The 18013-nt window shown below is 47.0% G+C and overlaps 2 protein-coding genes across 5 annotated transcripts in view; one reads left to right on the plus strand and one right to left on the minus strand.

Moving 5' to 3' along the window:
• The window catches only part of LOC142584962 (NADP-dependent malic enzyme-like), a 185666-nt gene that overhangs the window by 51456 nt on the left and 116197 nt on the right, over window positions 1–18013 (plus strand). Inside the window, exon 1 of one of the 4 annotated variants that reach the window (XM_075695343.1) lies at window positions 4556–4820. The exons of the other annotated variants lie outside the window; for them this stretch is intronic. The gene's annotated coding sequence lies outside the window, so the exon portion shown is untranslated. Of the gene's footprint in view, window positions 1–4555; window positions 4821–18013 lie in introns of those variants that run through there. 4 annotated transcript variants of the gene reach the window in all.
• The window catches only part of LOC142584965 (uncharacterized), an 84930-nt gene that overhangs the window by 15924 nt on the left and 50993 nt on the right, over window positions 1–18013 (minus strand). The window lies entirely within an intron of this gene.

The raw sequence follows: 18013 nt of genomic DNA on the forward strand, positions 1-18013 counted from the left end.
GGAGTAATTTTTGCGAATTTCCAATGTGATGGCAACTCTGAGCGTTTTAGCGATTTCTTAAAATCTGAGGTTAAGTACCTTGCACACCACTCAGCATAACGGACAAGAAAGGTGTTGGGTATTTCATCGATACCTGGCGACTTCTAAGTGTCTATGTTGAGCAGAAGAGCTAACACGCCTTCCTCAGTTACACAAATGTCAGTGATTGGAGGTAAATCAACCATGGAATAGGACTGTGGTGCGAAACCGTCGTCATGTGTGAATACCGAACTGAAGTACTGGTTGAGCGCTTGTGCAATTTTTAACTTGTCGTACGTAGTCGCGCTATCTGTAGAGAGGCCAAGAACCGATTTCTTGCGCGGCGCGAGATATCGCCAGAACTTACTTGGAGATAAGAGAAGAAAGTTTTTCATACGCACAGTATGGAAATAGTGTTTAGCCTTACTGATAGAGTCCCGTAATGACTGGCGTAGTGCGGACATCTTATCGGCTGTGGTCTGTGAAAGACGTTTTGTATGCTGACGTCTTGCTTTTTTCAGTTTACGCCCCAGACGCGCAATGTCCTTTGTCATCCATGGATTGCTGCTGCGCACTATTTCCCGTTTTCTTGGCACAAAATCAGTTATGCATCGGTGAACTAAGTTTTTGAAGAAGGCCCACATGTGCTCAACAGAACAACTCTGTGATTCATACAAACCAGAAAAAGAAGAAAACGCACTGTATAGTTCATCTAAAATATCGACGTCATTTGCACGTGAGAACAAGGGAATAACTATCTCTTTCTTCTGAAGCTTAGGTGTAGTGTGCAGTTCCAAGGTTAGATTTAGCATTTTGTGGTCTGAAATTCCTTCTAAGACATCCACATGGGGCTTACGGCGTAGCAGGTTGGCGGTAACAAGGAAGAGGTCCAGAGTTGACTGAGAGCAATTTTGTACGCGGGTGGGCTCAGTGACTAGCTGAGTCAGACTTGCGCGACAAACCCGCCGTGGTTGTTTAGTTGCTATGGTGTTGGGCTGGCTGCTAAGCACGAGGTCGCGGGATCGAATTCCGGCCACGGCGGCCTCATTTCGATGGGGGCGAAATGCGAAAACACCCGTATACTTATATTTAGGTGCACGTTGAAGAACCCCAGGTGGTCCAAATTTCCGGAGTCTCCCAACACAACGTCCCTCATAATCAGATCGTGGTCTCGGCACGTAAAACTCCTTATTGAATATTCACTTGAGCGACAAATCGTGAGGTCCAGGCTGCCAGCCATCGGCCATACCATGTTGAATACGCTGGTTCTCGTCTAGGCGGACAACCAAAAAAAGAATCACCCAGTAACATTTTACTTATCCGCATTCGGGCACTAGCCCCAGTTGCAGAATCGAATCCGGCGTATGCCGTGCCTGCTTAGCATAGATCCGAAAAGAAGCGCCGCTTTCGAAATATGTCTGTCTCCGAAATCTGTTATAACAAGTGCGTTAGCGTTACACTTAAGATCCACTCTTCGTTTTCTGCACCCTCCTCGTTATCTTCAATAACTACACTTTCACTCCTATTTTTCACTCCCCCAGAGCAGATCATCCCAAACTGCCTCACGCGCACTTTTTGCAAACTGTCAACTGGAACCGCAATATATTTCGCAGCCGTTGCACTTTAAGACTGGATATCACGTAAGTGGTGATAGTCTTACAATTTTTGTTAAGCGAACACGACAACACTACTATTTGTTTTCAATTTCGCAGTTGCGACAATGCACCCTGAAGCGAATAATAACAATAAAAAAAATCAGCGACAATCACGATATTCGCGAATGCAAAATTGAGCGCAGCTCTATACATATTTTCATTTCGCAATATATTGAGGCAAAACATTTGAGATAGACATGTAGCGGAGTCGGTAATCGTAGAAAATCTGATCTGAGGGTCAAGCGCGTCGGCTTTTATACATGACTCGTCGAAGGTTCCAGTTGTAATCGCTGTTGCCGCTTGGCTTCCAGAAAGTGCTACGCAATTCGCGTCGCGCATGCAATTAGATTACAAAACAATCGCAAATCATAACAATGGAAACAAGCGCGAACGAGACCAAGCCAAGCAAACCAAACAAGCGCGAGCGAGAGATGACGCGAGCAGACGATAATACGAGACAACTGGTCCGGCTGAGACCAGCTACGAGTACGCATCTAACGGTCGCGCGGCTCCACATGAAACTAATTTTCCGCGCGCACGTCACCGAAGGGGCCGCTCTCATTAGTCTCCGCCGTTCGCGGCTCGCGTCTTTCATCTGGCGCTCCGCGTTCGCTCTTTCATCTTTCGGTGTTGTGCTCGTTCGTTTGGTTACGCCGCCGCCACCGCTCGCCACAGGAACGGGCCATTAAGAGCCCCCTGCGCTCTAAAGAGTTTATTGCTCAATTTTCCTAATTAGCTACTTAGGCATTATGATTTATTTCGCAATTTATGTCCACCTATTCAGGTACAAACTATACCTGAAAATACCGAATCGCACTATGTCTATACGAGGCGATTAAAATATATATTGTTGGAACCAGTAAAAGAAGAAAGAACACAGGTGGAATATAATAGCGAGAGTTCCGCTCGGCCGAAGCCTCTAGTTGCTGTGATTGAAAAAGAAAAGAAGAAAAATGAAAGAAAAAATATAGTGCAAGCGCACTTATTAGGTGATTCTAAGGACGGAAAGATCGTAAGTGGTGCTAGCCTTAGGATTTCTGTTAAGCAAAGATTACTAATGCTGGACTTCAGTTTGGCTATTGAACTATGCTTCGTAAAGCGAATAATTAAACAGTTAATTAGTAAATCTGTCTATTTAGGCGCCTCAGCATCGTGACTCGCTGTCTCTTGACTCTTCGCCCATTCAGATGATCCACGGTTGAATTGCGATATGTGATTCATTCGACGAAAGAAAAAATATATATATTTTTATCCTATAAGAGGGGATCTTTTTAGACGACCTTTCCCGTAAAGATTGTTCGCTCGTTATTGAATAGTTTTTAACAATTAAGTCGCGGCACTAAATTGAGCTTTATTTTGAGGAGACGTACCGCTTTTCTTGCTCCGAATTCATGCGCTCACCCTGTCTATATATATATATATATATATATATATATATATATATACACGCCGAGAAGGCACACTAGTAAGGGACATGGGTGGCAACGTAATTTGGTAGATTCCCGCACGAGATTCCCGCGCGCGTCATAGATTTGAGATTCTCGATGACGCGGTATCGATATAATTGTTTATGGACAAAAAAGAGAACTGTCTTTAAGAGCAACTAACGAGCGAAACCTCACGACTTCTGTCTTTTCCGGCACAGAATAAACCCGAGTGCTCGAACATGCCACGACCTCCCGACGACTCCATATCGCGAAAAGCTGGGATGCTAAAGCTACACGAAAGGATATTAAATAAGTTTAAATTCGCATTGTTCAATGATTCTCTTTTCCTTAATTTAGCGGTAACTGGCTGCCTATTTGTAAGCGAAAAAAATGAAGACCAAACTGTCGTGTGTCGTATGCCGCGCCGAAACCCGAGCACCTGCACGTCAGCATGACGTCACACATTTCGAAGTGTTTTCTCGTATTCTGGCCACACCTCAGGCAGTTATGCTGCATAGCGGACGAGGACGACGCAGTGGGCGTCGCTAGGGAGGTGTTCGGGAGAATATCACATCGTCTGCGGAGAGAGTCATGCCGCAGTAGATGAGTTCTGAGCTCAGGAATCGTTAAAGTCCACTTTTCTGTTTTCGATTCAGCAATTTCACCCATGGGGACGTTTCCGACGTAACGCTCCAAGTATAGAGGCATCCCGCATTTTCGCATCCCTTCCTCCTGCCGTAGCCTACAGAAAGTACACGCCGGCTGATCCCATACGCACACAAATGCGTGCGGTGAGCGAAAGGAACAGCGATATATCTCGCTGGAGAGATATGCACTCGTTTGCCGCACTTGGCATCCGACGATAAAACAAAGCGCAAAAAGTGAAGATGAAGCGTTTCTCAAGTGACTCGCTTATTTCAAAACGCTTCCTTCTCGCTATCTATATACTATATATATATATATATGCACGCGGTCGCGCTTCTGGGAAGGTCGCTCGATTTGTGCCGGAGATTTCCCTGCCGCCGTAATGTGATAATTGCCACGTTCACTCGCACTACGTGTGTTCACGGCCGCGCATGGTGATGCCGCCCGTTCTTTTTTTTTTTTTTTTCCTGTTTCCCTGTCCCTTCGCAAACCTATCTCCCTTCCTGTAGCCCGGCCCACAGCGGGAGCGCCTCCTGAAGGTGGGTCTTTCCTGCATGACGCGATATCGCCAGTTTCTCTTCCTTTGTTTCGTTATTTTTCTTTTTACTCGTTTTCTCTGTTGGCCTAATAGTATTGTGACGTCATTGCGATGTGCGTAGCGCCTCCCGTAACAGTGGCACAAAGAAAAAGGAGACGCAGAGACGGCGAGGAGGGCGCTGGAGTAACAAACAGAAGAAAGAAAGAAAAAGTGAGAGCGACGTCCGTGTACCACGTGGTCTGCCGAGCGCGCCGTCGCGCGTCGTACCGAAAGCGGCAGCTGCTGTTTCTTGCCTGTTGCTCGTTCGACCGTCGTCGCTGCTGCGTTTGTCCGCCGTGGGGAGACGAGGAATAACCTTGCTCTACGTGATATGCACAGCCAATTTGCGTAGCACTTAGCTCATCCTTCGTTGTTTCGGTTCCGGCGCGGAGCGAAGGTGCGTCGTCTGCTCCATACCGACATCGTCTGCTACGTGCGAAAACTGTCGTCCGTTTGCTGCCGGCTCTTGTTGCATCACTCACCTCCACTTCCAATACCGTGAGTTTTGCTTTGTTTCAACCAATTCTCGGGGTCAGCCTGTATTGTCTGTTCTTCACTCATTTCTGCTGTAATTTTATTGTGAGCTTTGCCTCAAGCTTCAGAGCTTGGTTGGAGTATGGAGCGATCGGAAATTGATCGAGAAACCACGCGCATTAAATATCCGCGATTTATCTTGTGATTTGCCCTCTCTCAAAGGAATGAAAGCACTGGGAAATCTCAGTGACCACAGTAATCTCAGAGCTTTCTTGTTCAACGGGAAGAGGAGCTTTCGACAGCTGCAAAACTGACGCAATATTGCGATGGCTATGCGATGCGTTATGAATATATGAGATTGGATCGCCCGAGCTCTCTGTTTACTGGTGTTAGTGATGACTTTGCTATACAGGAGGGGTTATTCTGGCAGACTTGGGCGGTATTTGCTCCGCCAGAGCGTCTCTTTGCGCGTCAAATACGTCACCATGAGTCTATCAGTTCAGTTTTTCGCAGAAGTTTGACAAGAACGTGCCGCACTTTTTCCTTGCACAATATCCGCGGTCCTTCCGAAAAAGTTAACTGTTTAAAAAAAAAAGGCGTTTTACCTGCCAAAACCACGATCCGATTATGAGACACCCCGTAGTGAGTGTCTCAGGAATAATTTGGACCACCTGGGGTTCTTTAACGTTCACCTAAATAGAAGTGCACGGGTGTTTTCGCCCCCATCGCCCCCATATTTCGTCTCCATCGAAATGCGACCGCGGTAGCCGGGATTCGATCCCGCGACCTCGTGCTTTGATGGACCAACACTATAGCCACTAAGCTGTCACGGCGGGTCAAGTTTACTGTTATACACGTTCGCTAGGAAAGCTTCTGTTTCTCACGCTATCCATAAGTGTCAGGGTGTAAGGATTTTACATGTTAGCGTGAAATTCTCAATTTGACAGATTAGTTTGTATTGAAAGTGGAATAAAGCTAAAACAAAGCCGTCTCGCGTCATACTGAGCCGACCGTTGTCCCTAATAGCTTACAAATACATTCTACAATAACACTACCAGGGTGGCAAGCGGATATTACGCCGACAGATATGCGGCAATGTCAGTCAAACGGGAAACGCCCACCATATCACATATACTACGCTGGGTTTGACACATAAAAATTCTGATTTAGGCCACGGAACCTTTACGACGCGCTGGAGAGAGATTTAGGTTGTTGATAGTTTAGCGAACCAATTACTAATGAATTAATTGGCGGACTGTATAGGTTATAAACCAAATAACATTTCATTGTTTTATTTTTGTACATATGTGCTATACATGGTCATAAATAAAGGTGAACAACTCGTTTTAATTCTACTTTGTGCAGAACTGGGTTTGGGCGTTACAGGGTTCGAAATCGTCCGTGTAATCGTAAGATAAAATTAATTAATAAATAATGATTAATGACAACTCCTAGGTGGCGACTTGCGTGTCTCACCACTTCTAGTTTACCGCCTCTTCGTAACTGCTCGTTATTAACGGATGAGTCCCCGGCGGTACGCTTCCCCACAACGCCGCGCAAAACGTCTGCACGAACGCGCGTGTGCACACGTGAACGTCGTCCTTGACCTACGGTTTACAAACAATAATTTGATGCCGGATGCGTCTGGCATGCGGCAAGTGAATGACGTGCACGGTTTCCTCGTGCAGCAGTCCGTGCATACGCGTATCGAAACGAGGAAACAGAGGGGGTTCCTCTACATCATACACAGCACCTTCGCTGGCGCCACTTAATTTGGTATTGCAGTCACTAACTTCAGCGTGTTTTTATATCTTGAACATCATTAAATATCGAGAACATTTCGGTAAGGTTCTACATGTATGCATATACTGTACCGCCGCGCAGCAATATGTATGTTTGCAAATATACATTTACATACCCGCAATAAACTGTACTTCACGTCTCAATTCTAGAACAGACCGGTGGGTGGACGAAAAAAGAGAAGATATAAAGAAGAGATGGGGGGCACGGGAATAAAGCAACGTGCTCCCATATGCAGTGTATAATTGGAGACCACCGATTAATGTCAAGCGTAAACCATTACTGCAAAAAAATAACGAAGTAAGCCACTGGCACCACCAGCAGGTACCCGGATTTCAGTCGCTGTGTTTCTAGGATACTTCGCGCATGTTAGCAAATCTTGCAGGCAGCACAGCGATGCGTAACGAGAAGTTCTTTAATAATATAGAAAATGCGCTGTGTTCTTTTTTTTTTTTAATGTTGTGCGTGTGTGAGCGAGGGTGAGGAGAGGGGGGGGGGGAGGGTTACATGCCTTAACCACGATCTCCATGGTTATGAGGCATGCCGTAGACGGACACTCCGGGTGAATTTCGGCCACCTGGGCTTTAACGTGCACCCATTGCAGGTCACACGAGAATTTTCGCATCTCGCCGCGGTCGCAATGCGGCCGCCGCGGTCGGGATTTGATCCCGCGCCCTCAGGCTTAGCAGCGCAACGCCCAAAGCGACTACGCCGCCACGACGGGTCGAGAACACGTTTTTAATTAAATGTCAATAATTTCGTCAAGGTGTTTCGGCCTCGACGTGTCATTTTGGCGTCCACAACTGCACATGTAGCGGGCGGTGTACCTCACGCGATGTTCTTATCGGAAGGGAACGCGCAGCTGTCGCGAGCTAAATATAGTGTTAACCAACACTGTGTATCTCTGTCGCACGATGGCGTAATATTAGCGATCGTATAAAGGAAGCATCTGGCCCTGCACGGCGCGCGCGGTTCTCCGAGTCGTGTTTACGTCTGCTCACCCTGTAGCGCTATGCGATGGTGGCGCCGAGACTGGCATGCCTCGTGTAGATAGCATTTCAGTGCTGCGCGAAGTGAGACAGAAAGATTACGCACAGAGTGGAACAAACAAACAAACAGACAAACAAACAAACAAACAAACAAACAAACAAACAAACTAACAAACAAACAAACACAAACAAAGAAACAAACAATGACATTCAGCCATAAGATTAGAGCAAGTGCGATTTACGCGGAAGCCTGACTATTCAAAATGTACCCATAGTGCGCGTTGAATATTTATTTTAGCTCCTTTTGAAAAATATTTTTGCCCCAGTATTGTAATTGAGATTTCCGGATAGACGGCCTAAAGAGGCGTATACCTTCCCATTTTTTCTGCACCTACTATATATATATATGTATGTATATAAGAAGCAGAATACAATAAATATAATAAATAGTATGGTCGACGAAGAGACGCTTGAAGAAAAACAACGTTCGTTTTCCTTTCGCTGCTGTCATTTTAACGGCGCCATTCGTAACGTTTCCGTGTTCGCAATATCACTGATTGGCCCATTTTTCCTCTTCAGCCATCCTGGAGGAAGCAACAACGCTTGTTATATACAGATGTTCCGGAACTCTCTCTCTTTGTCGGTTTGTCTCTCTCTCTCTCTCTGTGTGTGTGTGTGTGTGCGTGCGTCTGTGCGTCTGTGCTTGTGTGTGTGTGTGTGTGTGTGTGTGTGTGTGTGTGTGTGTGTGTGTGTGTGTGTGTGTGTGTGTGTGTGTGTGTGTGTGTGTGTGTGTGTGTGTGTGTGTGTGTGTGTGTGTGTGTGTGTGTGTGTGTGCAAACACACCCGCACACGGGTGTTCTTGCACTTCGCCCCCGTCAGAATGCGGCCGCGTGGAGTAATATAAGAAGGATAGGAAAGGTAATACTTTTCTGAAAGCTGTTCAAATAGTTCAGTGTGAAGTGATCGAAGCTATAACTTAGCTAATGATCACTATGTACCACGAATATATCGGCGCAAATATGTTCGAATAATCGAAGATACCACGAGGTCGTTCGTAGCTTAGATGAATCCATGTACGGCACTTCACTCTCACGCTGATTGAACCACCGCACTGGCAGTTAACACGGACGCTAGCGCCAGATTTTCCTCTAGTGATCATCGTGAGCAACTGTGCGAAGCAGTAACCCTAGCCTCCGCGATAGCACCGGCACTCTGACGTGATCTCGGAGGCCACGCACAACGTGTGGAGGACATCCGTCTCGCCAACTCTGCGAATCTACAGCGAAGGTTAGGGTTCATATCAGCCAATCAGTTACGATGGCCGGATGCGCGTTCCAGAGAAGTGGTCGCTCACTGAATGAAGAATGATAGGTGTAACGTTAAGGGATAAGAAAAGAGCAGATTGGGTGAGGGAACAAACGCGAGTTAATGACATCTTAGTTGAAATCAAGAAAAAGAAATGGGCATGGGCAGGACATGTAATGAGGAGGGAAGATAACCGATGGTCATTAAGGGTTACGGACTGGATCCCAAGGGAAGGGAAGCGTAGCAGGGGGCGGCAGAAAGTTAGGTGGGCGGATGAGATTAAGAAGTTTGCAGGGACGGCATGGCCACAATTAGTACATGACCGGAGTTGTTGGAGAAGTATGGGAGAGGCCTTTGCCCTGCAGTGGGCGTAACCAGGCTGATGATGATGATGATGATGATGACTGTGCGCTACTACTGCTTTTGCAACGCTTCGATTCAATCGGTTGCCACACAAACGATGATAGGCGGACGAGGGAGGAGCTCTTCGTTTTTCGCGTTTTCTTTTCCGGTTGTAAGACGCAACTCGTACAGCTTTGTCTCCACGCGGTAAGGATCCACACGCCTTAGATAAGACGGTGATGCGAGCGAGGTGTGAAATTACGAATACTTCCGTTTCTAAACAGCTGTTTACTTTCAGGATGTGCTTATAGCGTCGACGCGGGGACAGAGTTCTGCGCGATCTTGAGTCTCAGTGATCGCAAGGGTGATGAAGAACGCGAGCCGCATGGCACAGTCAACAGGACGCGCTCTGTGTACGCGTGTCGTAGGCGCAGATAATGAATGGGTCTCGCGAAACTGAGGAAGGTAACGTGCAGAAGGAAAAGAAAACGACGCGAGCGCATCAAGGGTGCCAGCATGTAAAAGCGACGCGGGAGGCCAACTGCCCACGGTGGGTCGGGGCTCGCCGCACCCGTCCGACGCGTGTTCGAGTCCCGCCTCTTCCTACTCTGGCGCTGACGTTCCAGCCGCGGCCTATCGACCGGCGACTCTGTGGCGTCGTCGCGGTTCGAGTTGCGAAGGACGCAGGATATTCCGCTTTGTATGCGCCCACTGCGTATCCCTCGCACTTTGGACTGCAAGAAGAAGAACAACTTTACTGAAGAATCAAACGCTCAATGGGTGGAGCCCCTAGACAAGGGCCCTAGACAAGGGACTGCAATGACGTTGGACGCTTCTCTGCTGCTCCGACAGCTGTGCGGGCAACTTAGTTAGTTGTTTGGAGTTAAAGAGTACCCGCGCAGTGGCTAGATTCGCGGCTGTGACGGTTGCATTCCGATTGAGGCGGAACTCGAAAACGTTCGTGCACTTAGATTTATATAGGTGGAGTTTTTTTTTTTTAAATATACGTGCTTGAAATTAATCTCTATGAAGATTAAAGGAGGATATAGTCGCGCAGTTGGTTGTGGACATTAGGCACCATAATTTGAATAAGAACAAATATTCCCAGAAGGTCACTCAAATGATTGTCTTAAAGGGACGCTATATAAAGGTGAATGTTAATACTGAGTTGTAATACCGAAAACGTCAGTTTTACCGTCAACGCAGTCGTGGCTTGTTGGTACGCGCCGTACAAGATGGCTTAGCTGCGACTTGACGGCATGAGTTGTGCTGCTCATGTGAAGCGAACACACACACAGGTACGCAAACTTTGGCCTAAATGTAGAGCATGACATCGTTCCGTAGGTGCACACCGGTTAATAGTTTATCGACAAGCGATAGCTATCTTTGCTTCGTAAATTGGAACCAGAGGCTCGGCCTAATAAATGCCAAATCGAGCATTGAAAAAAAAAAAAAAAACTTCACCAAGCTAAACTAAAATATGGTCGTACTTTCGTGTCCCTTTAAATGCCACCCAAAAGTGCGGTCTGGAAAGCGCGTTTTCGTTTCAAGCATTGAGTGAGATTACCTTTTTATTTATTAATCCTGGAGTTTTACGGGCCAAAGTATATAATGTAATTACGAGGTACGTCGTAATGGCGGATTCCTGAATAATTTTTACCAACCAGTGCTCTCTAGTGTTCATTTTGTCCCCGTCGAGATGCGCAGGCCGTCGCGGTCGCACCAGTGACCTTGAGTTAAGCAGCTCAACGCCATAGCCACTAAGCTACCTCGACTGGTCAAGATTGCCTTTCGATCCACGTGAACGGGCTTGTATCACACATCTATTTGTCTATAATTTTATCGGTATATCCCACTGTTGTATCTCAGTGTTTTCCCCGCTGACTCTCTTGGCGGCTTCGAACCGGCGGAGTAATAAAAATATAAGCATTGTCAGAACGTTGTTTCTACATTGTAAGCTACACATGGGTCGCATGGGCGTTGTTGACAAATCGGTAGTATATATCTCCCGTGCAACATTAAAAAAATAGTGAATTTAGCTCGCATGCTTACGGCATATGAAATGCATCTGCGATGACCAAGAGGAGTAGCTTGTCAGGTGGGCGTGCGCTTTTTGGGAACTAGCTGTTTGGCGTTGCCCCAGTTCTCGGCGCCGTGAATCGCTGTTCCCTGTCTCGTAGGCTGTTAATACCAACGTTCGCGAAAGATGAGCTGGGTATGCGGCATTATGCAGGGTGATCATTTTTTAAGTTTAATGTAATTTTTAAAAAATAACCTGTGGCAGATAGCATAATTTTTGTTATTGAGCTGGCCTATTCGAAGAGACGGACATATACTGGCACGAGAAATCGAAACACCCATTTAATTCATTAAAAACACGAATTAACTTCCTAGTTAATCACTTTACGGCACATGTTGCAATTTACGGATTGTAGCTAGTGAGCCTTCAGGATGTATCCGCTTGAAAGGAATTTCCAGGATGACTCCAGTTTCGGGATAGTATTTCCCAAAGTGCATGTGGAACAACGTACATGGGCGCTCCAGTTACTTTCTTGCTTCAATGAATAAAGGAACGTTTTGTTAATAAAGTAAGTGGAACAACAGTGTATTTTTACGGCAAGCTTGATGGCGCATATTCCTAAACTGTCGTCATTCCGGAAATTAATTCCAAGCGGATAGACCTTGCAAACTCACGGTCTACAATTCGTAAATTGCAATATGTGTCGTGAAGTGATTGATTCGAAAGATAATTGGTGGATTGTTGACAATTAGATGAACGTGTGTTTCGCTTTCTGTTACAAGTAATGTCCGCTTCTCTGAATAATCCATCTCAAGGGCTAGAATTATGTTATCTGCAACAGGCTATTCTTTAAGTATTCTACAAAACGATAAGTTCGTGTGTTGTGGCGAGCTTATTTTTCTCACGTAAATTAAGAATAATATTCGGATATTGGCGTTATCCCCTTTGGTTCTGCTTTCATCATCGGCTTAGTGGCCATGGTGTTGCGCTGCGAAGCACGAGGTCGCGGGATCAAATCTCACCCGCGGCGGCTGCATTTCGATGGGGGCGAAATGCAAAAACGCCCGTGTACCGCGAATTGGGAGCACGTTAAAGATTCCCTTGTGGCCAAAATTAATCCGGAGTCCCCCATTACGGCGCGCTTCATAATGAAAACGTGGTTTTCGCACGTGAAAACCCCAGATTTCAATTCTGGCTTCGTCATTCCCTTCTCCCCCTTCCCCCCTTTATCGCCCTCTTGTTTCATTTCTATATTAAGATCGTGGATTCGGCGCGTAAAACCCCAGAATATGATTGATTTTTCTAACATTTCTTTCTTTTGTCTGTGTCTAGTCGCACAAAACGAAGAACAAGTTCTGTCGACGTATATCATTCGTCAGCGCTCGTCTTGTTCATGTCATTCATTGTTTGTCGAAGAAGCATTACTACTAGTTCAGTGAATTTCTATACGCAAGTGGAAGAGGAGAGACGTACTGACGCCGAAAGCATTGTGCGCGCATACAGGCTTTCATTCTTGGGGTACCATTGATCTAAAAAAAAACCAAATTAAAAGGAAGTTATTGAACCGTGAGGCAGTAAGACGCTTTCATTGTCTACAGTCCATTTTCTTTCTTTCTTCTATTTATTTCTTATCTCTCTCCTTTTTTACGGTCTCGAAGGCGCTCTGACCGAGCTTTCCTCAGTGGACCGCCTCCGTCCCACGGAAAAAAACACGCGAGGTAATCGGAGCGCACGAAAAACACCGCCGACAGGTTTGTATGTGGCGTCAACGTCACGTGTGACGCACTGGCCAAGGCGTTGACGTGTCCGGCGACGTTGAAGTTCGCCCAGCGTCGTTTGAGGGCTGCTATATATATATTTTATTCGCTCTGTTTTTTGCCCAAACGCCGCACGTCGTGCGATCGGCGCCAATTTGACGCTTTGCCCCTACCCGACTATATAATTTGAGATTATTTTTTTTTTCCTCCAAGCCTCCCCGCCTCTAATTGGACGTGAGACGCTGGGCTAACTGCCCTTAATGAGGGGCTGTGATGAGTGCTCGTTATGCAACCGATAACCCGTTGTCTTTGCACGATGCCAGAGGGGAGCCGTTAAGATGACGAAACGGTGCCGGACAGTTTTTAAAAATGTGCCTGTTATGGGTACCCTCGTGTGTCGGTTAGGGTTGTCCGAAAACAGTCATTTTTCGTGTCGTCGGGGCAAGGATAAAACGAAACAAATATAATAAAAAGGCTTACAAAAGTGAAGGTCGCGTAAATTGAGGGAAACTCCACTGAGTTCGTCGTTCGGACTTATGGCTGCTCTGGGTCGCCCTTAAGTACTGCCCTGAGTTACCCTCTGCAGTTTACTTTTCCTCTCTCCCCCCCCCCCCCCCACCCCTTCTACTTGGCCTTATGCTGCGTAAGCCACTAATGCTTTAACGAACCAAGTTTGTTGGGTATTATATGTGTACTATATGTAGCATGTGTACTAGCTTTAGTGGCAGAGAGGATGTTCTACATCCCCCACCAAGGCCGTGAATTGCGGTGCTGGCTAACCCTCCCATGCCTTGATCTACTATACACATGTAATACTCACTAAAGTGGATGGGAGAACGGCGCCGCGGTGGCTCAATCGGTATGAGCATCGCACGACTAATGTGAAGACGTGGGCTCATTTCCCACCTGCAGCCGGGTGTTTCTTTCGTCCGTTTTCATTTCCCTTTATTTATCATTTCCACATTTTAATTAAAACAAATATTTCACCCTTTATCCGCTCTTGATTCTATTGTCTGTTAGCTTTATGTGCTTGTGATATATGCAAATCGGGCTCCTCTGTTCCCGTTATCTATGTGTGCGCGTGTGTGTGTTTGTGTCTGACTGATAGTATACGAATCAGCATTACACGTGCTGTTAAGCAGTGTGTCATCGTCAAGCGGTCGTCGCCGTCGTCGAGCTCTCGTCGTGTCTGCAGTCAGGAAGAAATGCGCACTGTGTCCATGAAATTATATCTTCCTCTGGTTCCCTTTTATATGACACGAACGAAAACAATTACGCCTATTTAAATGCCTCGCTTCTGTCTATAAGACACCCCCATCCCGGAAGTCAAACAACTATGCAACCAACGGTGGTGCCAACAATGCCATACAACGTATTTCTGCCTCAGCCTATCAGGCGCTGCGCATGTTCACCCGCATCACCTCAAAGCGTCACGGTCTAAAGAAGGACAACATAATCGAACTCGTACAAACCCTCGTCGCCGATCGCATAACCTACACCCGTCCCTTACTTATCGCTTCGACCGAAAGGCCCCAGCTGTCTCAACATTCTGAACAGAAAAGCTTATAAGCAAGCCCGTGGCCTCCCATATCGATACTGGAATCCATAGGAATGCACAACACCACGAACGAAATTGTCGAGGCCCAGCGAGGCAGTCAAATAACGGCCCGGCTACTCAAACCACGCATTCTTCCACGCACTCCCTTTCTTTGCACCTGCGTTCACGTGTCACCGTTGCTCCCATACCGCGGAATGTGCATCCGGAGCGCCGTGAAATCCGTAGAGCAGCGAGGGCGAAGGCGCTCCGCGAAGACATACCACGTGAATACATCAACCACCTTCTACCTATACTACACGGACGCATCACCCTATACGCAAACCACCAAGCTCGCGTCGCCTCAGTTGCCGCCCACGACGATAAACTCGCATCGGCCACCACCCGTCGCACGACGATAACAGAAGCCGAAGAGGCAGCCATCGCACTTGCCATCATTTCAGCACCCCTCCATATCGAGAAAGTATCACCACAATGAGCGACTCCCGAGCAGCCTACCGCAACTTCGCCTGGGGCGGCACATCTTACCAGGCCAAGCATCTCGTCCTTCAAACTGCGCGTCCACTCCCACCCACCACCGTAGTATGGAACCCCGGGCAAATAGCGGGCCCACGCTGTAGCTTGCGAGAACATTAGCAGAACACTGCCTAGCGATAATCCTTCGATGCATCTCCATCACCACTACATATTACAATATTAATAATTATCATGGCACACTTACCATCCACCGCACAATTCGCTCACCCGGGAAAGAAGAAGCTGCCTGCACACAACTGGAAAACCAGCACATTTCCCCATCCTATTTCCTACTACGCTATCTATCCCGCACTATACCCTTACAAATGCCGCCAATGCGCAGAATTCGCATCACTAGATGAAATCGCTTTTGAGTGCTCCCGCATACCTCTCCACCCTACTCCATCCTCAAGCCGACGCTTGAACATTGAGAAGCCGTGATGTAAGCTTGTTATTGCAGGACCAGCACCCACTGGTCTGGTGAGCTAAAGAGGCAGGTAAGGCGACAGCGACCCTGGACCGAGGGCTCTCCCGCTGACGTCGTCGGTTAACAAGGAGAAAGTTAAGGCCCCGGCCGACGTTATTTATTCATTAAACACATTCTCTCTCTCTCTCTCTCTCTTGCGTAGTGAATGAATTTAGGAGGACAAAAAGGATGTACAATTCAGCGATTATTAATTTTCATCGTAAGCATGGTGAACCTACAAGCTGTATTCTAGATTTTCCAAGAACCTTTCTAGTTAATATCATTTGAGACTCCTCCGAGTACAATGTTACGCTATTGGAATGCGAATCACACATGGCCAATTTATTCTGCTGTGCTCATACTATAAGAGCTTTCGAAGGATGCCCAGATCAGAAAAAAAAAGAAGAAAACAGCGCCAGAATTAGAAAAAATGTGCTTACGCTATAACTGCGAGTTAAGACCAGATACCAACTAGTTGTGGTCTTGGAAATATTGTAGAAATGCGACCTTCACGTTAGAAGGCTTTTAATGGCGATGGAAGAACGAGCTCACCCTACTCGAGGAGAGGAGGAGAGAGGACCGATGACTGCGGTGCCGTTCATGTATTACAAAGATGCACAGAGTTCCTACACGTACTGTAAGCCAAGGCAGCCGTTCAGTGGCGATGACTTAGTAGGTTGACATCAAAACTGGCGTCAGCTGGGATTGAAATATCCAAATGAAAAACCTTTGGCTGATGCCCAGGTCTCAACAGCCGTCACTCAAGCCTGCGCGAGTTTTCTCGAAGACTGCTAGAAACTTTGAGAAGACATATCCGCTGGATGTCGCCGAGCCCGCCCGCTGTACGAAAGTTTATTGAAACTTTTGAAGAGCATTCTTTTGAAACAGTTGGTGAACCATATTTGACAACGATCTGAAGCGCCAGGACACGGGACCGAAGGAATATCACCCGTTCATTGTCAATCCCCCACTGTGGTTGTGCGTCACAAGCGTTCAGGACGACAACAAGAACAGACGGACGGGACAAACGTCACTAACAATTGTGAACGTTTATTCGAACTTTTCGCCGCAGCAAGACAATGCGCGGATGCGCCCGGGAGACCGAAACCAGCAACAAGAAAGTGCGCAGAGAACAAGGAACAGCATACAAGGCATGCACAAGCTCGTTGCGTATATACTTAAATAATCGGGCAGCGTGTGTCCACTATGCGCACAACTGCTCCTGAAGCCATTGAACCAAACAGATGTGAACGATAAGTATCAACTGAGCGGTGACAACCCATGAAACGTGATACTCCGTTTCGAAGTACCGAATCCACGCTATAGCGCACAAATGTCGTCCACAATTTGCTATTGCCGTCACTTCCAAGGCCGCACGTTTTAGCTTTATTCTTCCACGGCCGGCAGCCTCCGCACTCTACAAGTTTGTTACTACAACTCCTCCGCAAAGTATCCCAGATCTGTAATGTCGTGTCTGTAAGTATTATTGGCAAACGCGCTTACGAACCCGACCTCCTATGACACCCAGAGTGAGACGCCATCAAATCGCATACGTTTCACCGAGTTCGCCCACCCGCGCGAGATGGCAAATTGGTTAATTACTGTCGCCATACAGGATTTTAGCGCTAAGTGTCTGAACATGTTCTACTCGCTAAAGATTCAAGTTGTCTATTTCCCAATGTATGCACGTACTCCTTGAACCACCGAATTGCCGTGACAAAAGCGCTAGTTTGACTTCTTTAAGTCAAAGAAAAAAAAAACAAGGAGAAAGAAAAACAGTGAAAAATAACAGTTCATTGTAAACCAAGCTCATACTGCTGTTGGTGTTTTGAGGTGATTGCAGCAATGTGAACCTGGGGCCGTATTCACAACTCTTTTCGTTCGCAAGTGCTAGTTGTTATTGGCCGGCCGCCTTCCCTAAAAGAATATGCCTAGCATCAGGACTGGCTGAAAATTTCTCTTACGAACAATACTTCCGTAAGAGCTTTCTGCGACTAGGGGCCCTGGATTACAGTGTTAACATAGATAATTTCCCTACAGTTCGCTCGTGTACTCAGCGTGCATCACGAGACTGACGCTATAAGGAACAAGAGACGAGGAAGCGTCTTATGAGCCCTTTTTTTTCTTCTTCGCGTTGTCTTCGCGAAGGTCTTAATATGTAAATTGGAGCTACCAAGCGTCTTTTTCTCCCTCGACGTTCTTCGGAGAGCGAGTTGGCGTAGCGCGCATGCGTCGCCGTTGCGGGGAGCTCGTCCACTGCAGACAGCGACTGCGACCTTCGTTCCTCGAGAACTCGCTTTTTATGTCGAGCATACGCTCACGCTTCCTCCTTCCTCTACGGACATCGTGTGACGCACCCACTCGGTAGCGGTACCTCTGTGTTGGCAAGCGGAGGCAATCAGTAGTGGATACTTACTGGGGGAGAGGGGAAGGAGGGGTTGTGGTGTGGGGAGAGGGGGGGGGGGGG

Source organism: Dermacentor variabilis, chromosome 6 (assembly GCF_050947875.1).
Source record: "Dermacentor variabilis isolate Ectoservices chromosome 6, ASM5094787v1, whole genome shotgun sequence".
In the NCBI taxonomy this organism is placed as follows: domain Eukaryota; kingdom Metazoa; phylum Arthropoda; class Arachnida; order Ixodida; family Ixodidae; genus Dermacentor; species Dermacentor variabilis.